Raw genomic sequence first — 7,081 nt, 5'->3', positions numbered from 1 at the left:
ACCTATAATATTCAAATAACAGAACTTAACAAAAAAAGAGGATACAGATGAATGTCCATTTTGTATCTGTGTATTCAAAGTGGTTAGGATAGATATATAGTTACATTCTCTTAATGAATAGAGGGATTTGTTCTAATAGTGTTTGGAAATAGGATATCATGTTCGCTTCTTGTACTGCAATTAACCACTAGGAAGAATGTATGCAATGTGTTAATTATTGCATCTGTCTTACCAGTTTGGTTTGAAACTGTCTCATTGCTATTTGTTTCTCAATAAAATTATGGGAAAAAAAAGAAAAAAATATAAATCATGCTGTGTGAAACAAGATGAATGCAACAAAATAAGATAGAAAAATAGGTCTAAATGCATGATTCCTTCCTTAATCATGGGTGTGCTGAAATGATAAAGTGGTACCAAAATGTGGTAAAAGAGAGTACATAGGTTTCCAATTATACAAGGACATTTTAAAAGATATTAAAAGTGAACTGAATGTATGGACAGTTGTAAACTTGAAAACTGTTCTCACTGGAGCCCTAGAAAGGAAGTGTCTCAGTTGCACACCACTGCTCTGTGGGACCCTGAGGAAAAGCTACAGCAGACTGAGCCTTCATGGGCAAGGGAGACTCCAACAAGCCATGGGGCAAGATGTCCTCCTTCACCTTCTTTGTGCGGACCTGTTGTGAGAAGCATAAGAAGCATCCTGACTCCTCGGTCATTTTTGCTGAGTTCTCCAAGTAGTGCTCCGAGAGATGGAAGACCATGTCTGCTAAGGAAAAGTCAAAGTTTGAAGAAATGGCCAAGAATGGTAAAGCTCTCTAGGACAGGGAGATGAAGAATTCCACTCCTCCCAAAGCTGGTGATGAGAGAGAAAAGAAGTTCAGAATGCTGCTAAAAGACCACAATCTGCCTGTTTTTTTTCCTGTTTTGCTCCACACATCGCCCAAAGATCAAAAGTGAACACCCAGGCCTGTCCATTGGAGATACTGCAAAAAAATTGGGTGTTGTGTGGTCTGAGCAGTCAGCCAAAGATAAACAACCATATGAACAAAAACCGGCTAAGCTAAAGGAAAAATACGAAAAGGATATTGCAGTATACTGTGCCAAGGGCAAAAGTGAAGCAGGAAAGAAGGACCCTGGTAGGCCAACAGGCTCAAAGAAGAGAAGTGAACTAGAAGATGAGGTTGAAGATGAAGAAGAGAAGAAAGAGGAAGAAGATGAAGAATAAGTGGCTGTCCTGTAATGGCATGTGGAGTACATGAGTACTCAGGCAATTATTTTCCTAAGAATGTGAATTGAAAGGGCCAGACATATAACTCAGCAGATATAAGCACCTGCAGTCTTTAGGCCCGGGGGTTAGGGGTTTGATCCCCAGCCTGCTGTGCCAGCAACAACCCCAAGGCACCCTGACAAGGCAGTTGAGATGGGACGTGATGTGGCATGCCTATAATCCCAGGTCGTGGGAGGCTGTAAACAGAAAACTATGAGTTCGATCTAGTAGTGAGACCCTGAACACCCTGTAAACCTTTCTCTAAAGTTAAAAAAAAAGTGAATTGAAGTGAATCTCAACATTAGCTTCAGTATAAAAACTGTACAGATTTTTATATAGCTGAAAAAATTATTTGTAGAAAAAAATGCTAGTTTACAAAATTCAGGTTGTAGCTTTTTGAAGGGCTACTGCATACCGTTAGATTTTAAAGCTTTTGATGTTGAATGTTCCTAAATATTTTACAGTTTCTTTTATGTGTATGGTAGCACAACAAATTTTCAGGAACTAGTACCAATAGTAAGTTTTGGATTTTTAAGAATGTTGCATTTTGTGTTTTTAAAATTTATTTAATAAAACTATGTGTATTAAAAAAAGAAAAATTGAAACAGCATGTAAGATTTTTAAATATTTATAGAACACATCACATAAAATAGCAATAGATTTCAGCCTAATCCTTCATTAGGAAAAGTAGTCCTACCAAATGTTTGAGATTGCCCAGGAACTTTGGGCATGCCTTTGCATGGTCAGGAGTATTTCATTCTGAATCTGCATCTAGAAAACAAAAGAAAAAGATGTGATGGTTTAGTTGAGGACAAAAGTGGATGGTTTTCAGAACAGCTACACAACACCATTAGTCATGCTTAACAGAGCTGGGAAGTGCCTTTCCTTCTGAAAATGAATGGAATGGTGTGAAGGCAACAAAATAACTGTTTCCAGGGGAAGTGTAAACTTGAAGATGATGCAATAAATAGGCAACGTCCTAGATATATTATCCTAAAATTCTGCCTAAACAACCCATAGTAGCTTTCAGGTAAATCGAACACACTTGTAGATGAGTATCTGCTCTCCGCACTCCTACTTATTTAACTGAACGTGAAGCAGAGCCTGCTGCACTCATGTTACTGTCACATTCCATGAAGAGTTTGGAAAACAAGCACTGTCTGGGCATGAGGGATACACTGTCAGGTCCCCACTCAAAGTAACAACTACTTTCAAAGAGCAAACTGTCTTTGGACATCCCTCCCAAGCTAGATTGTGGGCGCATTCAGTAGATGAACTCCCTTTCTACACTGTGCTCTGTGGAGGTAATTCATGGTGGAAGAGCTAAAACTGCTTAAAATTTCAAAGTCTTAATCTACAAAGAGTTTTGTGGGAGAAACTTATGAAAATCTTGTGCATTTCCAAAGCTACACCCAAATATTCTTCCTCTTTTTGCTCAGATTTCCAAAATGGAGCCAAATTTGGACAGACTTCTCCTTATGAAATACTGTAAAACAGATTCCTGAACCTTTGTAATGCCTACTCTGGTGCTACGGGCGCTAATCATGGTGGAGCTATGATCTTCCTGAAGGATTGCCAGTTCCTTAGCCAGGTTTATAAGAACCTGTTCCAAGTTTTTGATAGAATAGTGGCTAAGCAGTAGTTCCTTAGCCACATGTTATTAATTATTCTCCTTTAAGTTGTTCAGTTACAAAATCATAATATTGAATATATCCTTAGCACTTATTTAAAAGACACTCTAAAATTTCATGTTGATTTCCATATCTTTGAGATGAAACAGTCTTGTTTATGTAGAAAGGCAAAATCATATTGAACACAAATTGATTGGTAGAAAATTTCTCGATCACCTCTGACCTACAGCTTGTGAAGAAGTTCCCAACCACTTTCTACAAAACCAGCAATGTATATCCATTTGAAATTCTAGGTATAATTGGCAGAATTATCATACTATTAAAGTAAATTTCAGAAATACCCATATCAGGTATTGGCTCCATGTGACTGTGAGTGTGTCTATTTGTCCATGTGTGTGTATGTGGAGTAAAATTCTTTCACTTCAGTGTATGACAGCAGTAAGTGACAGTGTGCTGCCATTTCTGTTTGAACTCTCACTGTCTCCTTCCATTCCTGCATGAAAATGAGTCTGTCTCAACTGATGTAATGTTTCAGGATGTAGTCGTGAAAGTAGATCCTTCCATAGGACTTCCAGCCCCCAACATGACAAACAGCAGCATCTGCCGCTTTGACACCCAGTCCTTTGACCACCTTAAGTACTGCCCAACAGTAGCAGGGACGCTGGTGCTATGCTAGTGTGCACTCAGCCGGGACTGATGAAGGCCACTGTGAAGGGGCTCTGTTGTAGTCAGCTGGGCTTATTTTCAGCTGGGTTCATGTCACAGAATGAAATCTAGTGATCATTGTTGTGATGGGAAGATTACCTGAGATAGGTACAAGAGCTATGTCTCCACCATATCCTGTCAACAGCATTATCTGCTGAGGTTCTCTTAGGGTCTGCTGAATGCAGAGCTCAAGTTCCTGAAGGGCACATGTGTATGTTCTGTTATTATTGCATGGGGGTTTCCCAACCAGCGCGCTACACCTGAAACTTCAAGCTGTCCCAAGATGCAACCTGTGATTCCCCTGTAAGCTTTGCCCTCCTTAGGTCTCCACAGCACTTCTAGTTGGCCAAGTGTTCAACTGCCATGGTATGCACAGGTCCTGCTCTTGGTCAGAGCCTGTGTTACCTTGGACTATGTTCCCCTGGAAACTTGTGTTCTACCCAGAACAACAGCGCCTTCTTTGCTACTCAGCTGTGCTTTATTTGCCTACTAAATGGAATAGAAAACATCTGCACTATTCTCTGGGCCGCTGACACTTCAATTGGATGAAACCGAATTGACAGTGTATTGGACCCGAGCAGGAAGGGAGCATGCGCATTAGAGGGTGCAAGAGGGAGCATGCGCATTTTGAAGGAGCTCAGGTGCTTTGAGAGGAGCTCACCATTGAGGCCCCTCCCATTAACGGTAGCCCACATTGCCAGCAGTTGACCAACAGGCTTTCAGAAGGGACGCTGAGGAAATGGATGAACACAGAAGGATGAAGCCCTCAGTGGCGAATGCAGAGACGCCAAGCACCCATGCACCTGAGGAGCCCAAGCAGGAAAAGCAACAGCAGTTGAATGGGCCCCGGAAGCCTGGCACCATGAATTGAGAAAGTGCGCTCCCTGGACCTGCCCAGGCCCACCATTGCTGTGTGCTAGGTCTAGGTGAGTGGGCAGGCTGGAGGGTGCCTGGCCTGCAGGAGCTGTGCAGACAGGGCTGAGATGGGACTGACAGGGCAGCACTGGAGGATCTGGGGCCCCCTGGAGGATGCTGGACTCAGTTCACCTATGTCTAAGAAAGTTTCCTTATGGGCTGCTAAGTAGCTCAGTAGACTAAGAATCTGCTTAGGCAAGCACAGGGACCCAGGCTTAATCTGCAGCACAAGCCCCGCAGAGCTGTGTAGTGAGATCCTGTCACAAAAACATTAAAAAAATAATTACTTTGGGCCGCTGCCCTGATTTCTGTGGCTTTGCTGCCAGAAGGGTGGCGCGCTTGGCCATCTGTGCTGTCGCCACAACTCTGGGCAAGACCACCATTTTCCACACTTTCCATTGTGCCTCTAGGAAAAACTCAAATGCTTCCACATCAGTTCAGAGCAATTTTGGAAACATACCAGATGATTCGATACATTTAACGGCTATTAAATTGTTGCAGATGGAAGAGGAATTGGAAACTCTGTAAGTGACTTCTTTTTTTTAAGTTTCTTTTTTTCAGCAATAAATGAAATCGTCAGTTTTAGAAAAAATGGATGTGCTGGAATACATCAATTGGGTAAAAGTATTCAGATTCAAAAGTGAAAAATCATGTTTTCTTATGCGAGAAATAAAAGTAAATACAAACTTCTAAAGAGGGATGGCAGGAAACCAGAAGGTACAATTTTGGGTCTCAGGAGAGCTTCACTGGAATGCGGAAAAAAAAGAGGGGTGAGTGGAACAGAATGAGATGCAGACAGAGTAAATGCACACGCAAATCTACCTAACAAAGCTACACCATTCTGTAACACTAATAAGCACTGATAGTAATAAAACAAAATAAAGTATGTTAACATTTTATTTCTTTATTTTTTATTAGAGTGACTTCATTATTTTTACTTCAAAATCATTACTGAAACACCTTTAGTTTTGGAAGCCTGTAATGATCATGCACTCCAGAAGCACTGAATATCTGCTTGTAATTAATAACCAGAAATCATTCCAACTTTATCTAGAGGTAAGTGATACTTTGAGACAAAAATTGTTACACTGTGAGCTTTAATCAGAATTCACTGAATGATGATACTAAAAATGGAAGGGACATTGAATTGATTGATCGAAGACATTCTTACTTTTGGACATAGTTTTAAAAGTTCCTTTCTTCATATATGAATTGCCAGTGGCCATGTTTGTGTGACTTCAAAGACTAAATGTTAACGTGAAATTAGTGGCCAAGGTAATAAGCCAGCGAATGAGTCACAAGCACTAATGATGGTTCTCCAAGCACCTGTGAGCTTTGGCTACCACCTGAGTGGACACAGTGGACACATGAAGGGCTCAGAAATCATTTGTTCCAACAAGTCTAGTGAAGTTTGTTCCACAGAAATTTTGAAGGGAAAAACAAAGACAAAGTGGTTTATTTAGTCATGTAGTACTTGGCCTTAAAATGATTTTTTATGGAAATCTGCAAATTGAAGAGATTTGAAAATCCACATTGAAGGATTAACATATTAACTTTGTAGACATGTCAATGCTGAATCTACAAAGCACTCAATTATTCGTGATTAGAAGAAGAAAATACTAAACTTTTATCATTTTTTCTTCAGTTTAACTTAAACATTTAAGTAACACCAAAGTATCCTTAAGTTCTCTCCAGGACCAAGTGCTTCTTTCCTCTTCCTACAGGATGCCTGGCCATAAATACATGTGAGTTCAACTAATTCATTCCCAAGCATGCTCTGACAGTATGTAAATTAACAACAGAGAAGCTCTCATACTGAATGTGACACTCTCCATTATTTTCCTCAGCACTGTATTTTGAACTCTGTGCATGTATGGATAATTATTTCTTCAATCTTAAATATTTAATGCCCTATTTTATTTTTAATTGTGCTCCTTTAGGAGGTTCAGTTATCAAAGCAAAATATTAACTATATCCTTGGCCCTGAGAAAATCAGAATATATCAAAAATTATCAGTCTCGTGCTATCATATCTCAAGCTGAACATTTCCCAAATCTATCTCCTCAGAATCCTTACTTACATCCCACCCAGTTACTTGGTAAAAATTTTTGACACACATAGTAAGGGACTTCCAGATTTAATGTGAATTTAAATCATCGATTTTCATGGTACAGTCAGAACAACAACAACAACAACAAAAAACATTCTGTATTCTTCAAGATAATTCATTTAATAAATTTCATTAACACTATTCTTATGTAAAAGACCTTCTAAAACTTCATGTTTTTTTTCATGTCTTTGAGATGAGACAGCCTTGGTTCTGTAGAAAAAGAAAGCTGCTTAGAACACAAATTGACAGGTAGAAAATTTTGTGGCCATCACTAATTGGTAGCTTCTTTTTTTATTTTCATGTATATATTTTAAAGAGAATTAAACATAATAAAAACATTAGAAACAGAATTTCAAAATCTAGGATGATAGGAATTCAACAAATGTTATATTGCATACTGTTATTTTCAAAGTAGTTGTTCAGATTATCAGATGTTTGTAAAATTGGTAAAAA

General features: G+C 39.3%; 1 long non-coding RNA gene and 1 pseudogene across 1 annotated transcript in view; both read left to right on the top strand.

Annotated features, from left to right (window-relative positions):
- Window positions 1-7,081, top strand: part of LOC111814528 — a 14,919-nt gene that overhangs the window by 2,519 nt on the left and 5,319 nt on the right. Inside the window, exon 2 of the long non-coding RNA XR_002819493.1 lies at window positions 5,439-5,574. This is a non-coding gene — a long non-coding RNA (uncharacterized LOC111814528). The remainder of the gene's footprint in view (window positions 1-5,438; window positions 5,575-7,081) is intronic.
- On the top strand, window positions 610-1,225 carry LOC101563652 (annotated as a pseudogene).

The sequence above is a fragment of the Octodon degus genome, unplaced genomic scaffold (assembly GCF_000260255.1).
Source record: "Octodon degus isolate 3935 unplaced genomic scaffold, OctDeg1.0 scaffold00346, whole genome shotgun sequence".
Classification (NCBI taxonomy): domain Eukaryota; kingdom Metazoa; phylum Chordata; class Mammalia; order Rodentia; family Octodontidae; genus Octodon; species Octodon degus.
This window is presented reverse-complemented; position numbering and strand designations above follow the sequence as displayed.